The sequence below is a fragment of the Macaca fascicularis genome, chromosome 16 (genome assembly GCF_037993035.2).
Source record: "Macaca fascicularis isolate 582-1 chromosome 16, T2T-MFA8v1.1".
Classification (NCBI taxonomy): Eukaryota; Metazoa; Chordata; class Mammalia; order Primates; family Cercopithecidae; genus Macaca; species Macaca fascicularis.
In genome coordinates, this window is record NC_088390.1 from 79,461,389 (window position 1) to 79,485,000 (window position 23,612).

A 23,612-nucleotide genomic window follows, 5' to 3' on the forward strand; every position below is an offset into this window, starting at 1 on the left:
CTCACACCTGTAATCCTAGTGCTTTGGGAGGCTGAGATGGGCAGATTGCCTGAGCTCAGGAGGTCAAGACCAGTCTGAGCAACATGGTGAAACCCCATCTCTACTAAAAATATAAAAAATTAGCTGGACGTGGTGGCATGTGCCTGTAATCTCAGCTACTGGGGAGGCTGAGACACAATAATTGCTTGAACCCAGGAGGTGGAGGTTGCAGTGAGCTGAGATCATTCCACTTTTCTCCAGCCTGGGCGACAGAGCAAGACTGTCTCCAAAACAAGGAAAAAGGAATTAACCAGGAGTGTTTGGCCAACCACACGGGAACTGGCCAAGCCATGTAGAAAGGAGTTTTAGATGGTATGCCTACTGATTCCACTCTAATTCATCTGCAAATCCATATCCACACAGACCCTATGGACCTAACATTGTAGCCCTTAATTATATAAAATCTTGAAACTTTTTAAAAAAATGATTTATATATATTTTTCACCCTTGAGAGAGTATCAGTTACCTAAGAGTTAAAAATATCTCTTACTTTTTTCTACTCATTACAAAACTTATTCCCTTAAGGACAAAAACCTCAGGAACTATATTAGTCTGAAAATAATGAAAGTTTTAGGGTAGGGGCGTGGCCTGCTCAAAGGAGGGGTTGGGGAAGAATCTGGACACAGTGGGCAACAGGGATGGGGCAAGAAAAGATTGGAGCTGAGGCCGGGCACTGTGGCTCATGCCTGCAATCCAGCACTTTGGGAGGCCGAGGGCAGGTGGATCACCTGAGGTCAGGAGTTCCAGACCAGACTGATCAATATGGTGAAACCCTGTCTCTACTGAAAATATAAAAATTAGCCAGGCGTGGTAACATGTGCCTGTAATCCCAGCTACTTGGGAGGCTGAGACAGAAGAATTGCTTGAACCCGGGAGTTGGAGGTTGCAGTGAGCCGAGATCATGCCATTGCACTCCAGCCTGGATGACAGAGCGAGACTCCGTCTCAAAAAAAAAAAAAAAGACTGGAATTGAGAAATCTGTTGGTGGAGAACGGGAATCACAGGTGGAGGACAAGAAACACTACCCTCCTGGTGATAGAAAATATGCCCCAATGTTAGGCAGTGGAGTACGTAACATCATACCTGTTTTCATTCCCAGAATAGGAGAGAAATTTACCGTAACTGAGTAAATCAAACATCTTTGCATTTCTACTGCACCGGGTCTCAGAGCCTTTCTTATGAAAAGAAGCTCACTAGGTCCAATCTTACCTGGCCACCTGGGGATACTGTGGGGCTTGATAGGGTAATCATCCGTTCTGGTTTACTCAGGACTGAGGGGTTTCCAGGGATGTGGGACTTTTGGTGTTAACCGGAACAGTTCTGGGCAAACAAAACAAAAATGAGGTGGTCACTCTACACCACACTGTACATGAGAGAAAGCCAAAGGTCAGTTTACTACCTTGCTACTCAATGTGTAGTCCCTGGGCTTGCAAGGTAGGCACCACCCAGGAGCCTGTTAAAGATGCAAAATCTAACAGGGTGTGATGGCTCATACTTTTAATCCCAGCACTTTGGGAGGCTGAGGTGAAAGGACGGCTTGAGCCTGGGAGGTGGAGGTTTCAGTGAGCTGTGATCACATCACTGCGTTCCAGCCTGGGCGACAGAGCAAGACCCGACCCTGTCTCAAAAAAGAAAAAAAAAGATGTAGAATCTTGGCTGGGTGTAGTGGCTCGCGTGCATAATCCCAGCACTTTGGGAGGCCAAGGTGGGTGGATCACTTGAGGTCAGGATTTCGAGACTGGTCTGGCCAACATGGTGAAACCTCATCTCTACTAACACACAAAAATTAGCCAGGTGTGGTGGCAGGAGCCTGTCACCCCAGCTACTCAGGAGGCTGAGGCAGGAGAATTGTTTGAACCTGGGGGGTAGAGGTTGCAGTGAGCCAAAATTGTGTCACTGCACTCCAGTCTGGGCAACAGAGTGAGACTCTGTCTCACCAAAAAAAAAAAAAAAAAATGTAGAATCTCAAATCTCAAGCTCCACCTTGACCTGATGAATGAGAACCCGCATTTCAACCTGATTCCTGGGAAATTCCTGTGCCCATCAGGTGTGAGAAACATAGGGTTATTAGATAAAATTTGTTCCTTCAGCATCCGTGAGTCTGTGCATGTGCTATTTTATTTTTACTGTTTCAATATCAGAAGAAAGCGTCCAAAATTGGTGCCAAGTGAATTATAGCTTTTTATGACCATTTACAACACCACACTGCAAGAAGCCTAAAGAGTCATTTTATTTCCTCTCTTCATTCTCTTCTCCAGATTTCAAGAAACAGAATGCAGCAGTCCAGAACATTTTGAATCTAGTGGTTGCTTTGCTTACTAGGCCGGGATTTCTCAACCTCAGCGCCACTGGCATTCTGCACTGGCACATTCCTTGCTGTGGGGCTGTCCTGCGCACGGTGGGATGTTTAACAGCATCCCTGGCCTCTGCCTACTAGATGCACCTGTTATTGCACCTCCTCCCAGTTGTGACAGCCAAGAATGTCTCCAGACATTGCCCGATGTCTCCTAAGGGGCCAAACAGCCCCCAGTCAAGAACCATTGGCTTAGACAAAGAAGACATGCTCATGGAAACAAGAGCCAAAAGGAGACATGAGGGAGCTTGTGCTTGCCAGGAGTTTGTTAAAGTCTTGAAAGCCATGGTTGGCATGGCACAGTGGCTCATGTCTGTACTCCCAGCACTTTGGGAGGCCAAGGAGGGAGGATCACTTGAGCCCAGGAGTTTGAAACCAGTCTGGGCAACATAGGAAAACCCTGTTTCTACATAAAATTAGAAAATTAGCCGGGCGTGGTGGCATACACGTGTAGTCTCAGCTACTCAAGAGGCTGAGGCAGGAGAATCGCTTGATCCCTGCAGGTGGAGGCTGCAATGAGCTGAGGTCACACCACTGCACTCCAGCTTGGGTGACAGAGCGAGGCCCTGTCTAAAAGAAAGAAAGAAAAAAAAGCCTTGAAAACAAGGCCACACTGATACCCAACAGGCTTCTAGAGAGAACCAGCTGGGTGACCTGCGGGCCCACCCCATGTCGAAGGGGAAGCTGTCTGCCAGTGACACTAATGAAGACAAGCAGTCCCCAGCTGCCAGGGCTCACGCCATCTGCCCCACCACTTACAGCTGCTCTTTATTATTTCAGCCACAGAGTGCAAGAAAGACCTTTTGCCTTTTTGCTAGTGTGCCATGCTGAACAACAGCAGAGGTTTCCTAGCAGCATTGTTAAAAATGAAAAAAAAAAAAAAAAAAAAAAAAAAAAAAAAAAAAAAAGACTGGGTAGTTAACGTTAGAATCACCAGAGTGAACCATCTGGCTCAGTCCCCCACCATCGTCACATGAGGCAGAAGGCCATACCAGACGGGACACTTGCAGCACTGGTCCCTGCTGTGAGCAGGTACTGTTTAGTGTCTGGGTAGCCCCAGGAGGCTTATGGACTGAGAAACCGCTCCCATCTCTGCCTCCAGGCTGGCCTAGGCCACACCCTTCCTCAAGTCATGTAACTAGTTGACATAACACATTGACAAAAACTACTGCATTTGTCAATTTTAAGATGCACTTTCTCCTCCCTGCTCCCACCCCCAGTTCAGCATCTTGGAAATCTGGATTCATCTTACAGTAACAGTACAATGGCCATCAGGCAGGTGTAAGGTGGGACACAGCCATCAGGGCCTGACGACGCGTCAATGTCAAAATCACCTGCAAAAAACTCTCAGGATGGTCCAGAAGGTTTGGAGGCAAATCCAAGGGGGAGTACTCTTTTGGCCCATAAAAGACTGATGGTCATGGAGAACAGGCAAGGAGGCAGGGAATCGGATATCTTCAGAAACATTCCTGAAGGCGCAGAGTGGGCCAACCCTATCCTGCATCAGTACTACTCAGAGTATGGTGCCTGGACCAGCAACATCAGCATCACCTGGCAGCTGGCAGGAAATAAATGCACGTTCTCGAGCTCCATGCCAGACCTACTGAGTCAGAATCTCCGGGAGTGGGCTGGGCGTGGTGGCTCACGCCTGTAATCCCAGCACTTCGAGAGGCCAAGGCAGGCGGATCACTTGAGGTCAGGAGTTCAAGACCAGCCTGGCCAAAATGGTGAAACCCTGTCTCTACAAAAATTAGCCAGGTATGATGGCGGGTGCCTGTAATCCCAGCTAGTCGGGAGGCTGAGGCGGGAGAATTGCTTGAACCCGAGAGGCGGAGGCTGCAGTGAGCCAAGAGCACACTACTGCACTCCAGCCTGGGCAACAGAACAAGACTCCGTCTGAGAAAGGGAGAGAGAGAGAGTGAGAGAAAGAGAGAGAAAGAGAAAGAGAAAGAGGGAAAGAGGGAAAGAGAGAAAGAAAGAAAGAAAGAGAGAAAATCTCTGGGACTGGGGTCCAGCAACCTGTGTCTCAAGCCCTCCGGGATGTTTGGGTGTAGGCTCGAGATGAGAAGTGTTGCTCTACGTATTTGACTTAAATTGACAAACCTGGCTTAAATCGATATTAGCAACAATAATTAGCAACACTGACCTTTACTTCTTTTAAGGAATCTTTTAAGACATGCTACATCACCGATACTCTAGACAAAGACGATAATATATGAAAAAAGTACTATCTCAAGTACTCTGACTTGAAAAGTGATTGAGAAGCATCAGACTCAAATATGAGAAAGTTTTAACAAGCGATTCCTCTTCCAATTAATGTTACTATATTTCCTTTATATGCATGTAAAATGTATACTTATATGTATGCATAGATGTATAGTTTTCTTTATGAGTATGCACAGTACATAATAAAACTAAGTCTAAAAAGTTCTTTTTTTTTTTTTTTTTTTTTTTGAGATAGTGATTCACTCTGCTACCCAGGCTGGAGTGCAGCGGCGTGATCTTGGCTCACTGCAACCTCCACCTCCCGGGTTCAAGCGATTCTTCTGCCTCGGCCTCCTGAGTAGCCAGGATTACAGGCACCCACCACCATGCCTGGCTAATTTTTGCAGAGACGGGGTTTCATCATGTTGGCCAGGCTGGTCTCAAACTCCTGACCTCCAATGATCCACTTGCCTCGGCCTCCCAAGGTGCTGGGATCACAGGTGTAAGTCACCACATCTGGCCATAAAAGAGCTCTTTCAGTAAGTAAAAATTAAATATTGTAAGTGTAAGCAAGTATTAGAGTTTTGAACCATACACTTTTCTTTTTCTTTCTTGATGGTTCAAAAAATAATACTGCATCCTTGGGTTGCAGAGTCTTAGGCTCCACAAAGTGTGGAATTCTACTGTGTAACTTTGCCTCGCCTAACCTAACTCTTTAATGATACAGTTTAAACCTTCTCAACAAGGCCACATTGCAGCTCTCTTCTACATGATAGTGTGTTCTGTGCTCAAAGATCATGAATTGGCCTTTTTTCAGCTTTATTTTCCCCCACTTGGCTCTTCCTCTGACCCCTACAGTAGGTAGTCCCATTTCCTGATGCTCTCATCGTTGTGGCTTCTTTCTGCATTCTCTCCAACTAACTGATGCTCCTCTCCAATCATAGCATGTCTAAAATAAAATATGGGATAAGCGGCTGGGCTAAGTTTGACATCTGGATCACAGCTGTGCACTGCTGGAACAGGGTAGCTTCCACCCATGACAATGAACGGACGCAGAGCATCTGTCAGGGCCTGGGAATCAGAAACCAGCCTCTCTGTTGTACTTAGGACCCCAGGGTACTTTTTTATTTTTACTTTCTGAGACAGAGTCTCGCTTTGTTGCCCAGGCTGGAGAGCAGTGGTGCAATCTTGGCTCACTGCAACCCTGCCTCCCAGGTTCAAGCAATTCTCCTGCCTCAGCCGCCCGAGTAGCTGGAACTACAGGCACACACCACCAAGCCCGGCTAATTTCTTTTTGTATTTTTTTTAGAGACAGGGTTTTGCCATGTTGGCCAGGCTGGTCTCGAACTCCTGGCCTCAAGCAATCCACCCTCCTCAGCCTCCAAAAGTGCTGAGATTATAGGCATTGAGCCACTGGCCCTCCAGCGTTCTTAAGTCATGAAAACAAAGAAAGTGATAAGACATCCACATGATAAGCAGCCCCAATTCTGCCTGTTGGTCAGACCTCTTTCTCTTCTTGTATGCCTTCTTAGGGCCTGAGCTCTGACCTTGCTTCGTGATCTTACAGGAATTGACTAGACACTAAAACAATTGCTTTGCAGCAAGATAGAGCCAATCTAGAGGGAATCAAGACATGAGTCTGGTGGTTGACATCACGCAAGTTTATGGAGGGAGCTTTGTGTTTCACAGAGAGCAACCGTGGCTGAGCCTGCCAGCCTGGCTTCCTGAAGCCAGCGCCAGCCTGGAAGGAGAGACCGCCCCTTCTCCCTCTTTGGGCATCAGATAATCAGAAGGTCTTGCTGCCAGGATGAACTTCAGGAACTCGAGGATCAATAAGACGGTGGCCCCTGCACAACGCGGTTGCTTTTAAACAGACATGATCATTAAACATTCACTGAATGAAGGAGTCGTGGATAAGGATGTGGATCTTGGGATCAGCATGTGAAAACAACTTGTAGAGATTTCATTGATTTGTTTTCAATGGTAGGGGACCAGGGAGAGGGGCTGTGGTGGTTGTTCGGTCTATCTGTCTTCCCTATGAGCATGCCAGCTCCAGAGTAGGAAGACAATGGTGATGTCGTTCAGCCTGGCATATCCAGCACCTAAAGAAATAAATCCAGAGTAGGCACTCAATAAATAAATTTGCCAGCTTCACCAGTGAATTTGTTGGTTCAAAGACCTCCTTCTCCCTTAGACCAGAGAGTCTCCAATGGCTAGGCTGGCGATAGGGGTGGAAAGGACAGGGGAGAGGTTTCAAGACCATTTATTTATTTATTTATTTATTCTTATTTTTATTTTTTTGGAGACAGGGTCTCACTCTGCTGCCTAGGCTAGAGTGCAGTGGTGTGCTCATGGCTCACTGCAGCCTCCACCTCATGGGCTTAGTCAATCCTCTCACTTCAGCCTCCCTAGTAACTGGGACTACAGGCATGCACCACCACACCCGGCTAATTTTTGTATTTTTTGTAGAGACAGGGTTTCATCATGTTGCCCAGGTTGGTGAAACTCCTGGGCTCAGGAAATCCACTGGCCTCAGCCTCCTAAAGTGCTGGGAATACAGGCGTGAGCCACCATGCCTGACCCATCTCAAGACCTTTAAAAAACTACATATAATAGCTAATGTTTTACCATGCACAAAGCCATGTTTGTGCACAAATGTGTAAAGTGCACAAAGCCTGAATAACAGGCCTGGGAACACGTGGGGGCAGGAGGCCACAAATCCCTTAAATGTCAAGGAAGAGGCACAGCAGAGCCTCAGTTTCTCTGAGTCCAAGGCTGAACCACAACATCCCCCACGACATCACCCACGGGTGGAAACACCACCGCTTTCCAGACCCAACCTGTGGCAGGGACTCTTCTGCCCATCAATTAAAAGTGTGGTGTCTCTTTCCAGAGAATTGCTACCCGGTAGCTTCAGCTTTGCCTCTGAGGCCTCATCAATCCTTTCCCTCTTAGGTAAAAATAGCATTCAGGTCCTCTCCGCAACCCTTCTCTCCTTGCACCTAAAAATCTGTTTTTCCAACCGTTCTTCCTTTGACCAAGCCCAGGCCCTCACCACCCACTAGCTCTCCTCTCTCAGCTCTCCACTTGCAACATGCCCTCACAGAGTGTGCTGAGGCTTGAGTGCCCTGACAAGAACGTGAAGCCTTGGGCCTCCCTGCTTCTTGTGGGCACAATGGCTCTGTCTACACACAGGGTTCATTCTTCTCACTTTGTGCCTCATCCTCCTTCTCCAGTTTGGAAAATACCAAAAAGAAGAAAGGAGAAAGAAAAGTCACCCATAACCCACCATTCTCTCCCTCCCTCCCTCCCTTCCTTCCTTCCTTCCTTTCCTCCCTCCCTTCTTCCTTTCTTCCTTTCTTCCTTCCTTCCTTTATGAGGGATATAAGGTAAAAAGTAGACCTGGTATGATGGCTCATGCCTGTAATCCCAGCACTTTGGGAGACCAATGCAGGAGGATTGCTTGAGTTCAGGAGTTCGAGACCAACCTGGGCAATATAGTGAGACCCCTGTCTCTACAAAAAAAAAGTTTAAAAAACTAGCCAAGCATGGTGGCATGTGCCTGCAGTCCCAGCTACTTGGGAGGCTGAGGCAGGAGGATCACTTGAGCCCAGGAGGTGGAGGCTGCAGTGAGCAGAGATCACACAACTGCACTCCAGGCTAGGCAACAGAGCAAGATCCTGTCTCAAAAAAATTAAATTAAATTAAAATGAAGTAAAATCCTCCTCCTTCTATCTTCACCAACAGAAGTAACCACTGCAAACAGCTTGGATATTTCCTTCTAAAATGTTTTACTATCATATGCAAACATATATAGATACAGATATATACACACATATATACACATACATATACACACAAGTTTATATCTATATAAATACACCCAAATGTATGTACACATATGTACATATAACTTCTAATTATTTAATGTGACATGTATTTCTGTATATTTACTTATATAATATAAATTTATAAGTATAGATAAAATTATGTGAGCTACAATTACATTAATTACATAATTACTAAATTATACTATCATATTTTATCACATATATCTTACTCTGGAACTTGTCTTTTTCACTTTAGTGGCATATCATAGATACTTTCCCAGGAGGCTTCACACCACTCTCCCTCTTCCTTCTTTATCGTGTCTGCGGTGCTCCACTGTGGCCTGGGCTGTGTTAAAATTGGCCAGTCCCCTCCCGTAGGACTTTGAGGATGTTTTTAATCTTTTGCATTGTCTGATGCTCTAACGATTCTTTTTTTCTTTTAATTTTTTTTTGAGATGGAGTCTTGTTCTGTTGCCCAGGCTGGAGTGCAGTGGCATGATCTCAGTTCACTGCAGCCTTTGCCTCCCAGGCCCAAGCAATCCTCCTGCCTCAGCCTCCCAAGTAGCTGGGATTACAGGCACCTGCCACCACGCTCGGCTAATTTTTGGGGTTTTTGTTGTTGTTGTTGTTTTGAGAAGGAGTCTCACTCTGTTGCCCAGGCTGGAGTGCAGCGGCGCGATCTCGGCTTACTGCAAGCTCTGCCTCCCAGGTTCACGCTATTCTCCTGCCTCAGCCTCCCAAGTAGCTGGGACTACAGGCGCCCGCCACCACGCCTGGCTAATTTTTCTGTATTTTTAGTAGAGACAGGGTTTCACTGTGTTAGCCAGGATGGTCTTGATCTCCTAACCTCATGATCCACCTGCCTCGGCCTCCCAAAGTGCTGGGATTACAGGCGTGAGCCACTGTGCCCGGCCAATTTTTGTATTTTTAGTAGAGACAGGGTTTCACCATGTTGGCCAGGCTGGTCTTGAACTCCTAACCTCAAGTGATTCACCCGCCTCCGCCTCCCAAAATGCTGGGATTACAGATGTGAGCCACTGTGCCTGGCTAATTTTTTTTTTTTTTTCAATAGAGATGAGATCTCTTTTCGTTGCCCAGGCTGGTCTCAAACTCCTGGGCTCAAGCGATCCTCTCACCTCGGCCTCCCAGAGTGCTGGGATTATAGGTATGAGCCACAGAGCCCAGCCTCTAACGACTATTCTTAGGCACCTATCTTTTAGCACCAAGGAAGGTATTTCTACAGGACCCATTCCAAGAAGTGCAAGCGGGGCCATAGGGTGTGTGCATGTTTCATTTTGATAGATATTGTCAAATTACACTCCTGAAAGCGTTCTCCAAATTTCACTTCCATTACCAATGACTTGGAATTCTTTTTTTCCCCCTAAATCTGATAGGTAATAAACAGCACCTCACTGGTATCTTCCCCCAGTGTTTGAGGCCTTTCTGTGTGCTAATGCCCAGCCATATCCTCAGAGAGGCAGGTTGAACAGCGGTTCAGCACAGGAGCCCTGCTGTCCGACGGCCAGGATTCCAACATGCTTCTGCCTGTTATTAACTAGTACCTCTATTTCATCTATAAAATGGGCAAACTCACAATGCCGATGTCATGTATGAAGGTTACGTGTAAAGCACTTAGCACAGAACCACCTTTGCCCCATTCTAAACGTAAGCAAGCCCCTGGAACTCTGCATTCTCTACAGAACCCACCTCTCTCTCAACCCTCCCGACCACCAATTTCACTTCTGTGTCCTCCACTCTTCTTTGCCTTCTCTCTTCAATTTGCAGGGCCTTTTGCTTTCCTCCTTATTCCTTTTGATCCTCCTGACCACACTCTTTTTTCCTCACCATGGCAACCCACTGCACATACCCTTCCCTCTGTTGTAACCCACACCTCACTGGGCTCTTGCCCCCGGGGGCAGCTCTCGAGTCCACCTAGCTTGCCCAAGCATTATGGTGAATTCCTTGCTAAAATCTCCACTTGCCATCCTCATGACATTCACCCCATCTACCTGCCACCTAAGCCAGCAGAGAAAATAAATGATAGAACTCACGCAGAGCATCTTCTTTGCACTCCAGTATTTCCTCTCAAGTGCAGACAAACTATCTACTGTGCACTCTATTCTAGGAACATGCCCCAGGACTGGCAGTAAATTAACAAGTCTTGGTTTGAAGTGTTTTCCCTCTTTACTATTTGGAAAATACAAAGGCAAGCTCCCCTGATCTTTTGCTATAATTTCCCTTCCTTATGTTCTTCCAAAATACTGCTCAACAAATCTACGCTTTCTTCTACTGGTCTTTAGGCTTCTGATTTATCTGGGACGGGAGCACCGTTATTCAGCAATGCTGGCCAAAGCTTGTATTACTCCTTGGTGATTTTTGGAAATGACTTAATCCCATCTCTGGGCCTCCACAGCTTAGCCTGCACTTCAATAAATAAAGATGTGCAATGAGATTTGGACCTGTTGGCATCCAATTGCTAACCTCCATCCCCAAATCCAAAGCTGAGAACCAAAAGGCAAGACAATTAGTCCTGGAACAGGCTCTGCTGGCCAGCAGGAGAGGTCAGCAGTGGCATTGAGCAGTACCAAAGCTGCTTTATGATAATTTTTCCACTGGGTACAGTGACCTTTCATTCCATGTTTATTTGGAAATGACCTTTAAGCAGCAATCATCCAAAATTAAATGCTCCAAAGGAATAAATTAGATAATGCAGATGTTCCCCAGTGGTCAGTTAAGGAATAGAGTGGAAAATAAAAGCAGCTCTGCCCGGGGATGCCACGGGCTAGTCTGTCCATCAGACTAGTAAGTGAATACAGAGTTATCCCAACCTCTGTCAATCAGAAAATTGAGAACCTGAAGCCAGAGTGACCTAGACATGATTGTTTTCAAAATTGAACCCAAATTAGCTAATATTTCACTTCTTGATTCTGCTTAGAGCACAGGAAACTGAGTTACTTGGATGTCCAAGATTTACCATCTCAGGGAGAAACAATCTCCAAGATTTGGGTTCAGTGGCAACTTGGCAAGCTCCACGTGCTCCATCCCAGCCTCATTCCAATGGAAGACATCATTGATTTGTGCTAACTGACTCATTATGAGCATCCACCACACACTGGGCTCTTTGCTAAGTGCTGGAGAAAATTCAACCCCTCAAGGTCAAAGACAGAGGCAGGCAACTGAGCTTCAGGGCCCGCAGGAGGCACGGCCCTCTCCACTGTGGGTACGTCTCATTTCTGTTCTCATTTTCTACTCTGCAGGCTCTGTTCTTTTTTCCCCACTCAATATCCATTTATCCATTTTCCTCTTTCTTGCTTATATTTAATTTGACCAGTGATGGCACTCCCTGGTAGCACCAATGGGTGATGCTTGGAGATTAACAAATCATTCTTCCTAAAGTAGAAAGCATCTGAACCCAAACAGAACTTCAGCACCAAGGCCTTCGGCCTCCTCTGCCACCTGCTCAGTGAATCTTTTTTTTTTTTTTTTGAGACAGAGTCTCGCTCTGTCACCGAGGCTGGAGTGCCATGGCGCGATCTTGGCTCATTCCTGGGTTCACACCATTCTCCTGCCTCAGCCTCCCGAGTAGCTGGGACTACAGGTGCCTGCCACCACGCCCAGCTAATTTTTTATATTTTTAGTAGAGACGGGGTTTCACCGTATTAGCCAGGATGGTCTCGATCTCCTGACCTCGTGATCCGCCCACCTCGGCCTCCCAAAGTGATGGGATTACAGGAGTGAGCCACCACACCCGGCCAGCTCAGTGAATCTTAGAATCACTTGGATCCCAATCCCAGGGCAAGGATCTCTTTGAGAGGATATCCAAAGAGATAGTGTGATTTCCTCCAGCAAAAGCAGTTTCCACAACCTCCCCTTGTCACTTCTACTGGCCCATAACACCTATCACTGCTCCCAAAGCAAAGGCTACCACACCAAAGGCCTTACATTGGGCTAGGCATGATGGCTCACGTCTGTAATCCCAGCACTTCAAGAGGCTGAGGCAGGGGGATCACCTGAGGTCAGGAGTTTGAGACCAAACTGACCAACATGGCGAAACCCTGTCTCTACTAAAAATATAAATGTTAGCCAGGCGTGGTGGCGGGCACCTGTAATCCCAGCTACTTGGGAGGCTGAGGCAGGAGAATCACTTGAACCTGGGAGGTGGAGGTTGCAGTGAGCCAAAAACATGCCACTGCACTCCAGCCTGGGCAACAGAGTGAGACTCCGACTCAAAAAACAAAACAAAAAAGGCCTTACATGGGGCAGATATGAAGTCAGAGCCCAACCCCTGCTGTCGAGGACAGCCTGATTCCACCTCCAGCTCCCTTAGGAACAGCAGTGGGAAGGCAGGGCCTCAAGAGACAACCTCTGGAGGCCCAGCCCGGCATGGAAGGGGATGGAAGTGAAACTATAACATGTGCAGTGGTGGGAACACTGCCTGGAAATCCCAACCCCAGTTCAGATTTGAAGCTTCACTAACTCACAGAGCCAAGTCACGTCACCCTCTTCTTCTTACAATGGATGGAACCCGAGTGAGTCCTAAGCTGCAAAAAATCTGTGATCCTAGTATCCCCCAAAATTGAAAACAGAGACTCAAACAAATCCTTGTACATAAAGGTTCATGCCAGTACTATTCACAACAAGCACAAGGTAGAAGCAACCCAAATGCCCATCAACTGCTGAATGGATGCACACAATGGAATCTATCCATACAATAGAATATTTTTATTCAGCCACGAAAAGACATGAAATGCTGATCCATGCCGCAACGCAGATGAACCTCCAGAACATTATGCTCAGTGAAAGAAGCCAGACACAAAACGCCACACATTGTATGATTCCATTTGTAAGAAACAGCCAGAATAGGTAACTCTGTAGAAAGAGAAAGCAGATTTGGCTGGGCGCAGTGGCTCAATCCTGTAATCCCAGCATTTTGGGAGGCCAGCCCAGCCAACATGGTGAAACCCCGTCTCTGCAAAAATACAAAAATTAGCTGGGCATGATGGTGGGTGCCTGTAATCCCAGCTACTTGGAAGGCTGAGGCGGAAGAATCGCTTGAACCCAGGAGGTGGAGGTTGCAGTGAGCCGAGATCATGGCATTGTTCTCCTGCCTGGGCGACAGAGCAAGACTCTGTCTCAAAAAAAAAAAAAAAGAGAGAGAGAAAGCAGATTGGTAGCTGTCAGGGGCTGCCAGAGTGGGGAATAGGTAATGACTGTTTCATGGGTATAGGGTTTCAATTTGGAGTGACTAAAATTTTTTTGGAAAGTCATAGAAGTGATACTGTAACAGGATGAACTGCAGATGAAACTCCTCAGACACCGAGTTAAAGAAGGAAGGGGTTTATTCGGCCAGAGGCATCGGCAAGACTCCTGTCTCAAGAGCTGAGCTCCCCAAGTGAGCAATTCCTGTCCCTTTTAAGGGCTCACAACTCTAAGGGGGTGCATTTGAGAGGGTCGTGATCGATTGAGCAAGTAGGGGATACGTGACTGGGGGATGCATGCACTGGTAATTTGATCAGAACAAAACAGGACAGGATTTTCACAGTGCATTCCTATACAATGTCTGTAATCTACAGATAACAGAACCAATCAGGTCAGGGGTCGATCTTTAACTACCAGGCCCAGGGTGTGGCGCCGGGCTGTCTGCTTGTGGATTTCATTTCTGCCTTTTAGTTTTTACTTTTTCTTTCTTTGGAGGCAGGAATTGGGCATAAGACAATATAAGGGGTGGTCTCCTCCCTTATTCCTTGTAGAACATTGCAAATACACTAAATGCCACTGAATTGTTCAATTAAAATGGTTGATTTTACGTTATGTGAATTTCATCTTAATTTTTGTCTTTTTTTTTTTTTTTCTTTTTGTGGAGAATGGGGTCTCGCTATATTGCCCAGGCAAGTCTCAAATTCCTGGGCTCAAGCTATCCTCCTGCCTCTACCTCCCTAAAAGCTGGGATTACAAGCATGAGCCACTGCGCCCAGCCTCACCTTAATTTATTATTATTGATTTATGAATTTATTTTAGACACAAGGTCTGGCTCTGTCACCCAGGCTAGAATGCAGTGGTGCAATCAAAGCTCATTGCAGCCTTAACTCCTGGACTCAAGGTTATGGGCATGAGCCACAGACCCTGCCCCCTTACTTCATTTTTTTTTTTTTTTGTAAGTCTGGTGAGTAGGCTTGCAATAACTGGCTCCAGTTGGGTTTCTGCAGAAGCCTGACCTGGGAAGGGTCATAAGAAGGGCCAGTCCCTCTATTTCTTTTTTTTTTTTTTTTTTTTTTTTTGAGACGGAGTCTCGCTCTGTCACCCGGGCTGGAGTGCAGTGGCCGGATCTCAGCTCACTGCAAGCTCCGCCCCCCGGGTTTACGCCATTCTCCTGCCTCAGCCTCCCGAGTAGCTGGGACTACAGGCGTCCGCCACCTCGCCCGGCTAGTTTTTTTGTATTTTTTTAGTGGAGACGGGGTTTCACCGGATTAGCCAGGATGGTCTCGATCTCCTGACCTCGTGATCCACCCGTCTCGGCCTCCCAAAGTGCTGGGATTACAGGCTTGAGCCACCGCGCCCGGCCCAGTCCCTCTATTTCTATTCTGGAACCCCTGGCACCACTTTTTTCCCCCAAACATAGCTAAATTAAACTCTTTTCTATTTCTCTAGCAGAATGATGTGTCTATTTGTTTACTATCTCCCCAAAAAAGACTAACTCCAAGAGGGCAGTGATTTGTCTGGTTCAGTGTAACTCTCCACTGTCTAGCCATGGGTGAGCACTCAATAAATATTTGTGAAAGAATAAGTGAATGAAACTATGCAGATGATCCTGTTTACATTTTTTTTTTCCTTTTTTAAAAACAATAAACGCTATACATGTGTTGGTGGGGATGCGAAATGATGTAGCTGCTATGGAAAACTAGATGGAGGTTTCTCAAAAAATTAAAAATAGAATTGCCATATGATCCAGCAATCTCACTTCTGGATATATACCCAAAAGAATTGAAAACAGGATCTCGAAGAGATATTTGCACACCTTTGTTCGTTGCAGCGTTATTCACAATAGCCAAGAGGTAGAAGCAACTAGATGTCCATCCCTGGATGAATGAATGGACAAAGAAAATGTGGTCTGCACTTACAATGGCATCTTAACCTTAAAAAGGAGGAAAATCTATCTTATGCTACACCATGGAAAAACCTTGAGAACATTATGTGAAGTGCAATAAGCCAGTCACAGAAGAACAAATACCACACGATGTTCCGCTTATATCGAGGCATCTAAAGCAGTCAAATTTGTAGAAACAAAGTAGAATGGTGGTTGCTAGGGGCTGGGGAAGAGGGGGAAAAGGGGAGTTATTTAATGGATCTAGAGTTTCAGTTTCATAGTACAAAACATCCCAGAGATCTTTTGCACACGATGTGCATATAGTTACCATTATTGTGCTACATACTCAAAAATAGTTACGATGGTAAATTCCACATTATGTGTTTTTACAATTTTATGAAGCTACAGACACACGTATACATGAATGTATAATTACACATCTTTAATTTTTTTGTGTTCATAAATAAGCTTGTGAGAGGGTAGCTGAACTGAACCCGTGAGAGCTCTGCTGCCTGGTTTTGAGTAGGGACTATCCTGGTGGGTGAGGCTTTGGACAGCAATGTCCTAGAGGAGCGCTGGGCTTCATATCCTGTCTCCAGGCACCCATCAGCACAGATTGGAAAAGCTTATACGGCTAGATGGAGTTGCAGGGGGACCATCCGAATAGGCTCATGAAACAAGAGTCGTTAACAAGAAAAGTCAGCTCAAGTGGTCTTTGCCAAGAACTGGCTGTACAAAACTCAGTCCAGAAAATGTCAACCTTAATTACAAAGCGGGTCTCTCCCAGAAGGCAGTGCTCCCCCGCCCCGACCCCAGGAACTGGGTTGGAGCCATGGGGCGGGGGGGCGGGGTGGGTGCTAACCTGCATGGTTGAAACTTTTTTTTTAAATGAAAGCAAGTTTATTAAGAAAGTAAAGGAATAAAGAATGGCTACTCCATAGGCAGTGCAGCCTGAAACTTTCAAAGGAAGGGAGAAAGAAGGAGTGAACTGGGCCTTCCTAAATGCTAGTGCAAGATTTGGTATACTACAACTCACAAGCCAAGTCTGGTTACTGCCTGTTTTTATAAATAAAGTTTTATTGGGGCTGGGCACTGTGGCTCACTCCTGTAATCCCAGCACTTTGGGAGGCCGAGGCGGACAGATCACTAGAGATCAGGAGTTTGAGACCAGCCTGGTCAACATGGGGAAACCCCATCTCTACTAAAAATATAAAAATTAGCCAGGCATGGTGGCGGACATCTGTAATCCTAGCTACTAGGGAGACTGAGGCAGGAGAATTGCTTGAACCTGGGAGGCAGGGATTGTAGTGAGCCAAGACTGAACCACTGCACTCTAGCCTGAGTGACAGAGTGAGACTCAGTCTCAAAAACAGAAAAAAAAAAAAAAAAAAAAAAAAGTTTTATTGGAACATCGCTACGGTCCATCATTGATGCATTGATGTCTCATCTATGGCTGTTTTTTCTACAATAGGAGAGCTGAGTAGTTGTGACAGAAGCTGTATGGCCCGCAAAGCAGAAGATATTTACTCTCTGACCATTTACAAAAGAAGTTTGCCAACCCCCGATCTAGGGAAAGCAAACGGTGTCCTGTGTAGGGAAGGGCATAATGCTTCACTCCTTATTCAAGGGCCAGTAAATCCCCCGTTCCCTTTTGTTTTCTCCTGCTGTCCTGCACATTCAATTCCCAATTGTGTATGAAGTGGCTCGGAAAATCCCCAGCTGTGGTTAATGCACAAGCATTTATAATTGGTTTCAGATGCTAATAGGAATCATCTATCTCTCTCTACTTCCCCCAGCAGATTTACCTTGTTAATCACGTGTGACTTAGGCTGATGTCAAGATGCATCTGCACTCCCAGAGCACCCGCTACGCCCACCAGCTGCAAAGCGGAAAGGCAGGGGTGAATACAGAAGTGATCTAAATTGGGGGGGGAGCACACCAAAAAAAAAAAACAAAAACGGGTGGCATTACCCTGTGAGGAAGCACAGGGCCCAGCCAAAGCTGCAATACAAATAAGAAACAAGGGTTGTCTCTAGAACGGTTACTCTTAAACTGCTCTACCATTTTCATAGCCTCCCTCTGTCCATCATGGCAGCTCCTGGGGTTGTTGCTTGCAGAGCTGTGTAGCCTGCTGATAGCATTGTGGTCAGTGGGCAGACCAGGGGAGGACTCTATAGAATTCCCCAGCTGGTGCATGGGAGGGGTTGAAACTAACTCTCCATCCAAAGACTCTAAAGATGGGTAGGGTTGATCTGCCTCTCAGGAGATACTGAAGACTACTTACGGGTTGTGGGACATGGCCTTAGAATTTAGGAAGTTTACAAACAAGGCAGAGAAACCACAGAACATCAAATACTACTACAAGAGATAATCAAAGAAAGAGAGAGAAAAATGGTTGGGCTCAGTAGCTCAGGCCTATAATCCCAGCAGTTTGGGAAGCTGAGGTAGATGAATAGCTTCAGCCCAGGAGTTCAAGACTAGTCTGGGCAACATGGCAAGATCCTGTTTCTACTAAAAATACAACAATTAGCCAGGCATGGTGGCACACACCTGTAGTCCCAGATACTTGGGAAGTTGAGGTGGGAAGATTAACTTGAGCCCAGGAGATCAAGGTTGCAGTGAGCTGTGATCACACTACTGCACTCCAGCATGGGTGACAGAGCAAGACCCTATCTCAAAAAAAAAAAAAAAAAAAGAGAGAGAGAGAGAAAGAGGGTAAATAGAAGACCTGTGCCAATGCAGTCAACAAGAAATTGTCAACTAAGTCACCTCAAACCTTTTATAGAACAAAAGAAGGTGTAAGTATTTCTTTCTCATAAGAGCCAAGAAAGAAACACAGACACATACAATGAATTCAGAGGTAGGGGAGATGGCTCCAGCCCGAGTGGCCCCAGAGGGCTTTTTAGAGAAGAAGCAAGCACATGGCCCTGATCTCAGGGTGAGCAAGACACCTCCTGCGGCCACTTAAGATGGTCAGCGTCCATCAACCCTGTCATAGGTTCCAAAGCACCCCTGTCAGAAGTTGTTCTGCATGGACCCTCCAGCCTCTTCTCCATCAGAGCTTTCCAGGCCAAAGAGTAGGAGCAGCAGCCATAGAACCAGTTAATGAGCTCTGAGCCTCCTCCAGGCCCAGCTCTTTACGGGGGGGAGGGGGGGTTTGGTTAATCCTCAAATAACCCCATAGTGTAAGTTTAACCCCTATTCCTAGAACAATACCCAACATATAACAAGCTCTCTGGAAATCAGTATTTGTTTATTCATTAACTATATTTTTATTATGTTAAGTAACTCCCCATCTGTAAGATGGGGAAGGGGTAGAATTGCTAGATTTAGCAAACAAACAAACAAAAAAAACAGGACACTTAATTAAATTTAAATTTCAGATCAATAACAATGTTTTAGTGTAAGATCGGAACACTGGGTATCCTATATTTTACTTAGTAACCCTAGGAAGCAGGGGATAGGGTGAGGAGCTGCAGCTCAAAGAGGTTTTGAATTTGCCTGAGGTCATCATGGCTAGGAAACACCAAAAACAAATTCAAGCCCTGGTAGTGAAGCTCTAGAGCAAGTTTGACGGGCCTCTACACTCTCCCGGGCTGCTTTTCCCTTCTTGCCACTCCCATAGCCCTTTGACTACATCATTATAAACACATTTAACACATTGCAAGGAGGTAGTTGACAGTGTACATGTTGGTTTCCTCCCTTAGAAGATAAACTCTAATTCTCTGTAACTGCTTGGGATGAAGGCAGCTCATTGTCTTTATGAATCCACTCTCTTCATCATCCTCCATTAAAGACACTCCAGTTCTTAGCTGGGCACATGGCTACTGGGATAAAGACTATTTTCCAGCATCCCTTGTAGTGACGCATGATCATGTGATTAAGCGCTAACCAGGAAGTATCCTAAAAGGAGGAAGTATGCCCTTCTCTGCTTCCTCTTTCCTGCTGGCTGGGATATGGCATAATGGCTGCTGCTATAGTAGCCCCTCTTGGACCATAAGGGACCTTGGGGGTGAAAGCAACCCCCACTAGAGCAATAAAACAGGAGAATCCTGGGTCACTAACAGTATTTAACACAATATCAGCCCTGGACTACTTGTAGGCTTTTTACTAACTTAAGCCACCGTTATTTGGGGCTTTCTACTACTTGGAGTTGAATGTAATTATAAGTTATGCATGGCCTCAGCACCTAGAGTAGCCTGAAAGGGATGCAGAGAAGGTTTGCTGAAAGGATACCATTTCATACATGAACAGTATCCTGCATTCCAGATTCTGGCCCAAAAACTCCCACCTCTCCCTAACCTCATATAAAATCTCAATTAAAATACATGGCTAGAAACCTCACAAAATCCTTGACCTAAATACATCTGTATGTATGTGCTTTGATACTTCTGTGTGGAAGGGGAAGATGGCTGGAAAAAGTATTTTCTTTCTCTTAGGTATCCCCCAGACACAGATTTCAACAGTGGTGCAAGGCTGACCAAAGAGTTATTAATGATATGCTATTGGACTAAATGAGCTAGAATCGCAGCAACATGGAAAATCAAGACTTCCTGCTATTATGTAAATGTACTGCCATTTGGGAAAATAACTCAGTATGAGATTCATTATAAGTAATGTTTTCATCCCAACCTTCATGGTCTTTGGAAACTTCAATATATGACCCAATTTATTAACTAAAACAAGATCCCTCTCCAATCCTTTTAAATGACTTCTATAAATTTTTAAGCTTAGATCATCCATGCAAATATCTTACATTATTAGTTATGCAAATATCTTGTATTATTTTTAAAAGCCTCAAGCTTCTGAAAAACTCTCTTAATCCTGGATACGTTTCCTGATCCTATAATCATTTTATAGTATAAAGACACTACTGGGGCTGGGGGCAGTGGCTCATGCCTGTAATCCCAACACTTTGGGAGGCCAAGGCAGGTGAATCACTTGAAGTCAGGAATTCGCCACCAGCCTGGCCAACATGGTGAAACCTAGACTCTACTAAAAATATAAAAAGTATCCAGGCATGGTGGCAGGCACCTGTAGTCCCAGCTACTTGGGAGGCTGAGGCAGGAGAATTGCTTGAACCCAGGAGGCGGAGGTGGCAGTGAACCGAGATTGTGCCACTGCACTCCAGCTTGGGCAACAAAGCGAGACTGTCAAAAAACAAACAAACAAACAAAAACAAAGACACTATTGGATTAAAGGTATACATAGTAAATATATGGAAATCAATGGTAATGTGTACATCCATCCGAAATTTTACTTGCATTTAATAAAAACTATGACTTACTGAAATGGAAATATAATTTATTAAATGGTTGAGTCAGTTGCAGAATTCTCAGGAGGAACAGAACGACCACTTAGCAGTAAATAGTCAGGTGCAATCCCATAATTGCACCATAGAACTAACCCAGTGAGGACAGTGGTGTTGCAACTCTGAGAGTATCAGTGCTGCAGGCTGCATCACCAGCACTGAGACCCCTCGATACTGTTTCCAGAATCATTGCCATGTGTCTTCCGGATTTGGACACAACCGCTGCTTCTGCCACCCTCACAAAAACGCATTGTTATTTTTTTGGAGATGGAGTCTCGCTCCGTCACCCAGGCTAGAGTGCAATGGCACGATCTCGGCTCACTGGAACCTCTGCCTCCTGGCTTCAAGCTATTCTCCTGCCTCAGCCTCCTGGGTACCTGGGATTACAGGCACCCGCCACCGCCTGGCTAATTTTTGTATTTTTAGTAGAGACAAGGTTTTTCCATGTTGTCCAGGCGTCTCAAACTCCTGACCTCAGGTGATCTGCCCTCCTCAGTCTCCTAAAGTGCTACGATTACAGGCATGAGCCACTGCACCTGGCCCAGGAATAGATTCCTTGTGGTCGCTGCTTCTTTCTGTCACCAGCTTCTCATCCAAAGCCATGTGCAGGTGCATGTGATTTGCATTTCTAAGCTCATGCATCCCAGCCCAGTTGCAAAGGAGGCTGGGAAGTCTGATACCTGGTTATTCCAGAGGTGAGCTCTATCTCGTAAGATGGGAAATTCCCCATAAGATGATTCATATGGTGGGCAACCAAAAAAGACAAATATCCACTACAATGCAACTTGACTGTCGTTTTGTCAGGATGGCAATGTGATCCAAACTACTGCCCCTGTGTTTTCCCTAAGGATTCCTAATTCCCAAACTCCCTGAACTGGCTTTATTAACACTTTATTTTTTCCACAATTTGAGTTTCCTCTAGTTTGTGGGTTTTCCTTCTCTTTTTTTTTTTTTTCTTGATATGGAGTCCCACTCTGTCGCTCAGGCTGGAGTGCAGTGGCACAATTTTGGCTCACTGCAACCTCTACCTACCGAGTTCAAGCCATTCTCCTGCCTTGGCCTCCTGAGTAGCTGGGATTACAGGTGCCCGCCACCATGCCCAGCTAATCTTTGTATTTTTAGTAGAGATGGGGTTTTGCCATGTTGGCCAAGCTGGTCTTAAACTCCTGACCTCAGGTGATCTGCCCACCTTGGCGTCCCAAAGTGCTGGGATTACAGGCATGAGCCACTGCACCTGGCACCTTCAAACTTATTTCCAATTAATTATTTCCAGCTCCGTCTACAGAATAGGGACAAATTAAAAACAACCTTAATGTCCACCAATTTGTTAAAACAAATTAGGGACACTTACAAAGTCATTTGTATATCAAACATAAGATATAAATACTACCTGGTTATTGTAATGACTTCGAAAATTTAAAAAATTAGTGAGGCATTGCCAAAACAGTAAAGGAAGAATAATTGATTTAAAGCGAGTTGGCAATTATTTTTAAACTATCCCCATCTCCTCATCTGCTCAAAATTTAGATTCTTGTATTTTATTGTTTTTTCCCTACTGTTGTATATTTTTGGTTTTTTTCCTATTGCAAAAGCAATGTGCGCATGTACAGATAGCAAGATGAATATAAAAATGTCTTGACTCTCACCACCCAGCGACAAGTAGCCTTATCTCCAGGACAGTAGCTTTGAGCGTAGGCTTTAGGGTTCAACTGCCACATCTGGGTAGGGCGTGGTGGCTCACACCTCTAATCCCAGCACTTTGGGAGGCCAAGGCAGGCAGATCACCTGAGGTCAGGAGTTCAGCCCCAAAATATATAACAGTAGGGAGAAAACATTAAAATACAAGAATCTAAATTTTAAGATGAGGAGATGGCAATAGTTTAAAAAAATATTCCAACTCACTTTAAATCTATCATTCCTGCTTTACTGTTTTGGCAATACCTCACTAATTTTTAAGATTTGCAGAGTTGTTACAATAACCGGGTACATATTTACATCTCACACTTGGTATACAAATTACTTTGTAACATAGTGAAGACTTGTCTCTACCAAAATTACAAAAATTAGTTGGGCGTGGTAGCACAGGCCTATAGTCCCAGTACTTGGGAGGCTGAGGCAGGAGAATCGCTTGAACCCGGGAGGCGGAAGTTGCAGTGAGCCAAGATTGTGCCACTGCACTTCAGCCTGGACAACAAAGTGAGACTCCAGCTCAAAAAAATAAAAAATAAAAACCAAAAATGCCACATCTAAACCCTCATGACCTTAGAACAATTCCCCCATCTCTCTTCCTTCAGTTTTTCCATTTATGAAAAGGGGATGTTAATGTCCCTTCGTAAGGTTATTGTACAGACTGAATGAAATAAGGCCGATCGAGCCCTTAGCATACCTGGTGCACAGTGAGCTTCCAGAAACACTAGCTGTTATTTCAGATCCTGTCCTTGCATTGGTCTAGTTATTTTCACAAAAATGGTACATTTCATCAAACCTCTATTACTGGACATCAAGGTGGTCTCCAAATGTAATAATTACTAACAGCCCAGAGTGATAATTATTTGCAAAAAAAAAAAAATTATCAGAAATTTTAAGATAGGGAAGCATTATTTAAAAACAACAGGCTGGGCGTGGTGGCTCATGCCTGTAATCCCAGCACTTTGGGAGGCCGAGGTGGGTGGATCCACAAGGTTAGGAGTTCGAGACCAGCCTGACCAACAGGGTGAAACCTTGTCTCTACTAAAAATACAAACATTAGCCGGGTGTGGTGGTGGTGCATGCCTGTAATCCCAGCTACTC

At 45.4% G+C, this 23,612-nt stretch overlaps 1 protein-coding gene across 9 annotated transcripts in view; it reads right to left on the bottom strand.

Annotated features, from left to right (window-relative positions):
- The window catches only part of SLC39A11 (solute carrier family 39 member 11), a 564,073-nt gene that overhangs the window by 484,005 nt on the left and 56,456 nt on the right, over nucleotides 1–23,612 (bottom strand). For 6 of the 9 annotated variants that reach the window (XM_074020281.1, XM_074020279.1, XM_074020278.1 and 3 more), the window contains exon 2: nucleotides 1,249–1,359. The exons of the other annotated variants lie outside the window; for them this stretch is intronic. The gene's annotated coding sequence lies outside the window, so the exon portion shown is untranslated. The remainder of the gene's footprint in view (nucleotides 1–1,248; nucleotides 1,360–23,612) is intronic. 9 annotated transcript variants of the gene reach the window in all.